General features: G+C 38.4%; 1 non-coding gene across 1 annotated transcript; it reads left to right on the top strand.

Annotated features, from left to right (window-relative positions):
• The first annotated feature begins 7,011 nt into the window (after window positions 1-7,011).
• LOC148573486 (small nucleolar RNA R71) lies at window positions 7,012-7,119 on the top strand. Its single transcript, XR_015906346.1, has one exon. It is a non-coding gene; the product is annotated as a small nucleolar RNA R71 (small nucleolar RNA).
• The last annotated feature ends 2,307 nt before the right edge of the window (window positions 7,120-9,426 follow it).

The raw sequence follows: 9,426 nt of genomic DNA, 5'->3' as shown, positions 1-9,426 counted from the left end.
AAGGTGATTTGGCTAGAACAGAATCTCGGTTGATTGAGGTTACTGCTCAGCTTAAAGAGATCAGAAAGAAGAAGAGTGATGAGATTCTGGATTCCTTTGTTGAAGGGTTTGTGATGAGCGGATAATTTATACGCTTTTTGGCATTGTTTTTAGTATGTTTTTAGTAGAATCTAGTTACTTTTAGGGATGTTTTCATTAGTTTTTATGTTAAATTCACATTTCTGGACTTTACTATGAGTTTGTGTATTTTTCTGTGATTTCAGGTATTTTCTGGCTGAAATTGAGGGACTTGAGCAAAAATCAGATTCAGAGGTTGAAGAAGGACTGCTGATGTTGTTGGATTCTGACCTCCCTGCACTCAAAGTGGATTTTCTGGAGCTACAGAACTCGAAATGGCACGCTTCTAATTGCGTTAGAAAGTAGACATCCAAGGCTTTCCAGCAATGTATAATAGTTCATACTTTGGCCGAGTTTAAATGATGTAAAAGGGCATTGAACGCCAGTTCTACGCTGCTGTCTGGAGTTAAACGCCAGAAACAAGTCACAAACCAGAGTTGAACGCCAGAAATACGTTACAACCTGGCGTTCAACTCCAGAAAGAGCCTCTGCACGTGTAACATTCAAGCTCAGCCCAAGCACATACACAAGTGGGCCCCAGAAGTAGATTTATGCATCAATTACTTACTTCTGTAAACCCTAGTGACTAGTTTAGTATAAATAGGACTTTTTACTATTGTATTAGACATCTTTTGATCATTTTTAGATCTCTAGACCTCCATGGGAGGCTGGCCATTCGGCCATGCCTGAACCATTATTACTTATGTATTTTCATAAGGTAGAGTTTCTACACTCCATAGATTAAGGTGTGGAGCTCTGCTGTTCCTCAAAGATTAATGCAAAGTACTACTGTTTTTCTATTCAATTCAACTTATCCCGCTTCTAAGATATTCATTCGCACTCCAATCTGAATGTGATGAACGTGACAATCATCATCATTCCCTATGAACGCGTGCCTGACAACCACTTCCGTTCTACCTTAGATTGAATGAGTATCTCTTGGATCTCTTAATCAGAATCCTCGTGGTGTAAGCTAGATTGATGGCAGCATTCATGAGAATCCGGAAAGTCTAAACCTTGTCTGTGGTATTCCGAGTAGGATTCTGGGATTGAATGGCTGTGACGAACTTCAAACTCGCGAGTGCTGGGCGTAGTGACAGACGCAAAAGGAGGGTGAATCCTATTCCAGTATGATCGAGAACTTCAGATGATTAGCCGTGCTGTGACAGAGCATTTGGACCATTTTCACAAGAGGATGGGATGTAACCATTGACAACGGTGATGCCCTTACATAAAGCCAGCCATGGAAAGGAGTAGGATTGATTGGATGAAGAACAGCAGGAAAGCAGAGGTTCAGAGGAACGAAAGCATCTCTATGCGCTTATCTGAAATTCTCACCAATGATTTACATAAGTATTTCTATCCTTGTTTATTATTTATTTTCAAAAACTCCCTAACTATTTTATATCCGCCTGACTGAGATTTTCAAGGTGACTGGTGCACGAAATTGTGATCTCTGGTACTGGCTTCTTAGGCCAGATACTCTGATCTAGTTTTACAGTCTGTCACAACTTCGATACAACTAACCAGCATGTGCACTGGGTCGTCCAAGTAATACCTTACGTGAGTAAGGGTCGAATCCCACGGAGATTGTTGGTATGAAGCAAGCTATGGTCATCTTGCAAATCTCAGTTAGGAAGATATAAATGGATAATGGTGTTTTCGAAAATAAGTAATAAAAGAAGGATAGAAATACTTATGTAATTCATTGGTAGGAAGTTCAGATAAGCGAATGGAGATGCTTTCGTTCCTCTAAACCTCTGCTTTCCTGCTATCTTCATCCAATCATTCTTACTCCTTTCCATGGCTGGCTTTATGCAAGGGCATCACCGTTGTTAGTGGCTACATCCCCTCCTCTCAGTGAATAATATGCTCACGCACCCTGTCACGGCACGGCTATTCATCTGTCGGTTCCCGATCATGCTGGAATAGGATTCACCCTCCTTTTGCGTCTGTCACCAACGCCCAGCACTCGCGAGTTTGAAGCTCGTCACAGTCATTCAATCATTGAATCCTACTCGGAATACCACAGACAAGGTTTAGACTTTCCGGATTCTCTTGAATGCCGCCATCATTCTAGCTTACGCCACGAAGATTTCGGTTAAGAGATCTAAGAGATACTCATTCTAGCTTAATTCATGTAGAACAGAAGTGTTTGTCAGGCACGCGTTCATAAGGGGGAAGGATGATGAGCGTCACACATAATCATCACCTTCATCACGTTCTTGGGTGCGAATGGATATCTTAGAAGAGAAATAAGAAGAATTGAATAGAAAACAGTAGTACTTTGCATTAATCTTTGAGGAACAGCAGAGCTCCACACCTTAATCTATGGAGTGTAGAAACTCTACCATTGAAAATACATAAGTGAAAGGTCCAGGCATGGCCGAGATGGCCAGCCCCCTAAAACGTGATCAAAGGATCATAAGATAATCCAAAGATGCCTAATACAATAGTAAGAGGTCCTATTTATAATAAACTAGCAACTAGGGTTTACATGAGTAAGTATTTGATGTATAAATCCACTTCCGGGGCCCACTTGGTGTGTGTTTGGGCTGAGCTTAAGTGTTGCACGTGCAGAGGTCATTTGTGGAGTTGAACGCCAGTTTTTGTGCCAGTTTGGGCGTTCAACTCTGGTTTTGGATCCTTTTCTGGCGCTGGACGCCAGATTTGGGTAGAAAGCTGGCGTTGAACGCCAGTTTACGTCGTCAATTCTTGGCCAAAGTATGGACTATTATATATTGCTGGAAAGCCCTGGATGTCTACTTTCCAACGCAATTAGAAGCGCGCCATTTCAAGTTCTGTAGCTCCAGAAAATCCACTTTGAGTGCAGGGAGGTCAGAATCCAACAGCATCAGCAGTCCTTCTTCAACCTCTGAATCTGATTTTTGCTCAAGTCCCTCAATTTCAGCCAAAAAATACCTAAAATCATAGAAAAACACACAAACTCATAGTAAAGTCCAGAAATGTGAATTTAACAAAATCTATTAAAAACATCCCTAAAAGTAACTAGATCCTACTAAAAATATACTAAAAACAATGCCAAAAAGCGTATAAATTATCCGCTCATCACAACACCAAACTTAAATTGTTGGTTGTCCCCAAGCAACTGAAAATCAAAATAGGATAAAAAGAATAGAATATACTATAAATTCCAAACTATCAATGAAACATAGCTCCAATCATATGAGCGGGACTTATAGCTTTTTGCCTCTTGAATAGTTTTGGCATCTCACTTTATCCATTGAGGTTCAGAATGATTGGCATCTATAGGAACTTCAGATTTCGAATAGTGTTATTGACTCTCCTAGTTCAGTATGATGATTCTTGAACACAGCTTCTTTATGAGTCTTGGCCGTGGCCCTAAGCACTTTGTTTTCCAGTATTACCACCGGATACATAAATGCCACAGACACATAATTGGGTGAACCTTTTCAGATTGTGACTCAGCTTTGCTAAAGTCCCCAATTAGAGGTGTCCAGGGTTCTTAAGCACACTCTTTTTTTTTGCTTTGGACCTTGACTTTAACCGCTCAGTCTCAAGTTTTCACTTGACACCTACACGCCACAAGCACATGGTTAGGGACAGCTTGGTTTAGCCGCTTAGACCAGGATTTTATTCCTTTAGGCCCTCCTATCCACTGATGCTCAAAGCCTTGGGATCCTTTTTATTTGCCCTTGCCTTTTGGTTTTAAGGGTTATTGGCTTTTTCTGCTTGCTTTCTCTTTTTCTTTCTATTTTTTTTTTCTATTTTTTTCGCCCTTTTTTTTTCTTCTTTTTTTTTCTGCAAGCTTTGTTCTTTGCTGCTTTTTCTTGCTTCAGGAATCAGTTTTATGATTTTTCAGATTATCAAATAACATGTCTCCTAGTCATCATTCTTTCAAGAGCCAACATATTTAACATTCTTAAACATCAACTTCAAAAGACATATGCACTGTTCAAGCATACATTCAGAAAACAAGAAGCATTGTCACCACATCAATATAATTAAACTAAGTTCAAGGATAAATTCGAAACTCATGTACTTCTTGTTCTTTTGAATTAAAACATTTTTCATTTAAGAGAGGTGATGGATTCATAGGACATTTATAACTTCAAGACAAAGTTACTAACTACTAATGATCATGTAATGAAGACACAAACATAGATAAGCACATAACATAGAAAATGAAAAACAGAGAAAGTAAGAACAAGGAATGAGTCCACCTTAGTGATGTCCTTGAGCTCTTCTATGTCTCTTCCTTGCCTTGGCTGCTCCTCCTTCATTGCTTTTAGATCTTCTCTGATTTCATGAAGGATGATGGAGTGCTCTTGATGTTCCACCCTTAGTTGCTTCCAATAATTGTGTGGAAAAAATGTATCCCCTGAGGTATCTCAGGGATCTCTTGATTTGCAGTCAAATGTTCTACCACTGAGCTATAGACCCTTGATGGAAGCTTTTGTCTTCCCTTTCCTCTTTCTAGAGGTTTCTCTGGCCTTAGGTGCCATCAATGGTTATGGAAAAAAACAAAAAAGCTATGCTTTTACCACACCAAACTTAGAATGTTGCTCGCCCTCGAGCAAAAGAAGAAAGAATAGAAGAATAAGAAGAAGATATGGAGGAGATGGATGGGAGTGTGTATTCGGCCATATGGGTGCGATTGGGTGGGAGAGAGATGTTGAATTTTTGAAGGTAGTGGGTGTATGGATGTGAGTCGTAAATGGAAAAAAGAAGGGATGATCATGAATGGAAAGAGGGATGATGAGGTAGGTGGGGATCCTGTGGGGTCCACAGATCCTGAGGTGTCAAGGCATTTACATCCCTGCACCAATTTAGGCATGTAAAATGCCCTTGCACACAACTCTGGGCGTTCAGCGCCAGGTTGGTGCCCATTTTGGGCGTTCAACGCCCATTTGATGCCATTTCTGGCGTTGAACGCCAGAACCATGCTTGTTCTGGGCGTTCAGCGCCAGGATGCTCCCATTCTGGGCGTTCAGCGCCAGAACTATGCTCTGTTCTGGCGTTTGAACGCCAGACAGATGCTCCTCCAGGGTGTGATTTTTCTTCTGCTGTTTTTGATTCCGTTTTCAATTTTTATATTTATTTTGTGACTCCACATGATCATGAACCTAAGAAAACATGAAAAATAAGAATTAGATAAACATTGGGTTGCCTCCCAACAAGCGCTTCTTTAATGTCAATAGCTTGACAGTGGGCTCTCATGGAGCCTCACAGATGTGCAGAGCTTTGTTGTGACTCTCCAACACCAAACTTGGAGTTTGGATATGGGAGTTCAACACCAAACTTAGAGTTTGGTTGTGGCCTCCCAACACCAAACTTAGAGTTTGACTGTGGGGGCTCTGGTTGACTCTGCTTGGAGAGAAGCTATTCCTGCTTCCTCCTCATGGTTGCAGAGGGAGATCCTTGAGTTTTGAATACAAGGGAGTTCTCATTCCATTGAAGGACTATTTCACCTCTGTCAACATCAATCACAGCTCTTGCTGTGGCCAGGAAAGGTCTTCCTAGGATGATAGATTCATCCTCTTCCTTTCCAGTATCCAGGACTATGAAATCAGTAGGTATGTAAAGGCCCTCAACCTTTACTAATACATCTTCTACTTGTCCATAAGCCTGTTTTCTTGAGCTGTCTGCCATCTCTAGTGAGATTTTAGCAGCTTACACCCCATAGATTCCCAGTTTCTCTATTACAGAGAGGGGCATGAGGTTTATTCCTGAACCAAGGTCACACAGAGCCTTAAAGATCATGGTGCCTATGGTACAGGGTATTATGAACTTTCCAGGATCCTGTCTCTTCTGAGGCAATGTCAGTTGATCCAGATCACTTAGTTCATTGATGAACAAGGGAGGTTCAACTTCCCAAGCATCAATGCCAAACAATTTGGCATTCAGCTTCATGATTGCACCAAGAAACTTGGCAGTTTGCTCTTCAGTGACATCCTCATTCTCTTCAGAAGAGGAATACTCATCGGAGCTCATGAAGGGCATAAGGAGGTTCAATGGAAGCTCTATGGTCTCTAGATGAGCCTCAGAGTCCTTTGATTCCCCAGAGGGAAGCTCCTTATTGATCACTGGACGTCCCAGGAGGTCTTCCTCCTTGGGATTCACGTCCTCTCCTCTCCTCACAGGTTCGGCCAGGGCACTTATGTCAATGGCCTTGCACTCTCCTTTTGGGTTCTCTTCTGTATTGCTTGGGAGAGTACTAGGAGGGATTTCAGTGATCCTTTTACTCAGCTGGCCCACTTGTGCTTCCAGATTTCTAACGGAAGACCTTGTTTCATTCATGAAACTTACAGTGGCCTTAGATAGATCAGAGACTAGATTTGCTAAATTAGAAGCATTTTGTTCAGAGTTCTCTGTCTGTTGCTGAGTTGATGATGGAAAAGGCTTGCTATTGCTAAACCTGTTTCTTCCACCATTATTAAAGCCTTGTTGGGGCTTTTGATCCTTCCATGAGAAATTTGGATGATTTCTCCATGTTGAGTTATAGGTGTTTCCATAAGGTTCACCTAAGTAATTTACCTCTGCTATTGCAGGGTTCTCAGGATCATAGGCTTCTTCTTCAGAAGATGCCTCTTGAGTACTGTTGGATGCAGCTTGCATTCCATGCAGACTCTGAGAGATCATATTGACTTGCTGAGTCAATATTTTGTTCTGAGCCAATATGGCATTCAGAGTATCAACCTCAAGAACTCCCTTCTTTATAGGCGTCCCATTGATTACAGGATTCCTTTCAGAAGTGTACATGAACTGGTTATTAGCAACCATGTCAATGAGTTCTTGAGCTTCTGCAGGCGTTTTCTTTAGGTGAATGGATCCACCTGCAGAAGTGTCCAGTGACATCTTTGATAGCTCAGATAAACCATCATAGAATATATCCAGGATGGTCCATTCTGAAAGCATGTCAGAAGGACACTTTTTGGTCAACTGTTTGTATCTTTCCCAAGCTTCATAGAGAGATTCACCTTCTTTCTGTCTGAAGGTTTGAACATCAGCTCTAAGCTTGCTCAGCTTTTGAGGAGGAAAGTACTTGGCTAAGAAAGCCGTGACCAGCTTATCCCAAGAGTTTAGGCTGTCTTTAGGTTGAGAATCCAACCATAATCTAGCTCTGTCTCTTATAGCAAAAGGGAAAAGCATGAGCCTGTAGACTTCAGGATTTACGCCATTAGTCTTAACAGTATCACATATCTGCAAGAATTCAGTTAAGAACTGAAAAGGATCTTCAGATGGAAGTCCATGAAACTTGCAGTTCTGCTGCATCAGAGAAACTAACTGAGGTTTCAGCTCAAAGTTGTTTGCTCCAATGGCAGGAATGGAGATGCTTCTTCCATGTAAATTGGAATTAGGTGCAGTAAAGTCACCAAGCATCCTCCTTTCATTATTATTATTTTCGCCTGCCATCTCCTCTGCCTGTTCGAAAATTTCTGAAAGGTTATCTTTGGATTGTTGTATTTTAGCTTCTCTTAATTTTCTCTTCAGAGTCCTTTCAGGTTCTGGATCTGCTTCCACAAGAATGTTCTTATCCTTGCTCCTGCTCATATGACAAGGAAGAATGGCCAGAAAAATGATAATAATAATAGAGATCCTTTATACCACAGTATAGGGATCCCTTTGTAAGTAGAAGAAGAGGGGGAGATAAAGGATGTGATGTAAAGGAAGAACACAACTGTGAGGATTGGAATGTGAGATGAGATGTTAGGATATGAATGAATAAATAGAATGAGATGGGGGAGGAAGAATTTTCGAAAATTATTTTGAAAAAGAGTTAGTGATTTTTGAAAATTGGTTTTTGAAAATTAGTTAATATTTTTCGAAAATTTTTGAATTCAAAAATAAAAATAAAAATAATTAGTTAATTAAAAAGAAATTTTTGAAAAAGAGGGAAGATATTTTCGAAAATTGAGAGAGAGAGAGTTAGTTATGTGGTTTTGAAAAAGTTAAGAAACAAACAAAAAGTTAGTTAGTTAGTTGAAACAAATTTTGAAAAGAGAGGAAGTTAGAAAGTTAGAAAAGATATTTTGAAAAGATATTTTTGAAAAAGAAGGAAGATATTTTCGAAAATGAGAGAGAGAGAGTTAGTTAGGAGGTTTTGAAAAAGTTAAGAAACAAACAAAAAGTTAGTTAGTTAGTTGAAACAAATTTTGAAAAGATAGGAAGTTAGGAAGTTAGAAAAGATATTTTGAAAAGATATTTTTGAAAAAGATAAGATAAGAAGATATTTTTGAAAAGATTTGATAGAAATTAGTTTTGAAAAAGATTTGATTTTTAAAATCTCAATTAATGACTTGATTCATAAGAAATCACAAGATATGATTCTAGAACTTAAAGTTTGAATCTTTCTTAACAAGCAAGTAACAAACTTCAAATTTTTGAATCAAAACATTAATTGATTATGTTATTTTCGAAAATTATGATATAAAATAAGAAAAAGGTTTTTGAAAATTATTTTTTTTTTGGAATTTTCGAAAATAACCATGAATTTTGAAAAAGATTTGAATTTTAAAAAAAAGATTTTGAAAAAGATAAGATTTTCAAATTGAAAATTTGATTTGACTCATAAGAAACAACTTGATTTTAAAAATTTTTGAAAAAGTCAATCCAAATTTTTGAATTTGATGAGAGAAAAAAAAGGAAAGATATTTTTTTGATTTTTGAAATTTTTATGAAAAACATGAAAATTATGCAATGCATGAAATTTTTAGATCAAAACATGTGATGCATGCAAGAATGCTATGAATGTCAAGATGAACACCAAGAACACTATGAATGTCAAGATGAACATCAAGAACATAATTTTGAAAAATTTTAATGCAAAGAAAACATGCAAGACACCAAACTTAGAATTCTTTAATACTTAGACACTAAGAATTCAAGAATGCATATGATAAACATGAAAAGACACAAAACAAAAAATCATCAAGATCAAACAAGAAGACTTACCAAGAACAACTTGAAGATCATGAAGAACACCATGAATGCATGAAATTTTCGAAAAATGCAAGATGCATATGCAAGTGACACCAAACTTATAACATGACTCAAGACTCAAACAAAAAACATGAAATATTTTTGATTTTTATGATTTTCTAATTTTTTTTGGATTTTCATTTTATATTTTTCGAAAAATTATTTAGAAAAAGGAAAAATAAGGATTCCAAAATTTTTAATATGAATTCCAGGAATCTTACCATGTTAGTCTAAAAGCTCCAATCAAAGGGTCTGGCATGGCTTAACAGCCAGCCAAGCTTTAACATATAATTACATGGGCTGGAGTGATTAGTTGAATACCAATCCCAAAGTAGTTTGGGTATG

This window comes from Arachis ipaensis, chromosome B2 (genome assembly GCF_059453495.1).
Source record: "Arachis ipaensis isolate K30076 ecotype BB chromosome B2, ASM5945349v1, whole genome shotgun sequence".
In the NCBI taxonomy this organism is placed as follows: domain Eukaryota; kingdom Viridiplantae; phylum Streptophyta; class Magnoliopsida; order Fabales; family Fabaceae; genus Arachis; species Arachis ipaensis.
This window is presented reverse-complemented; position numbering and strand designations above follow the sequence as displayed.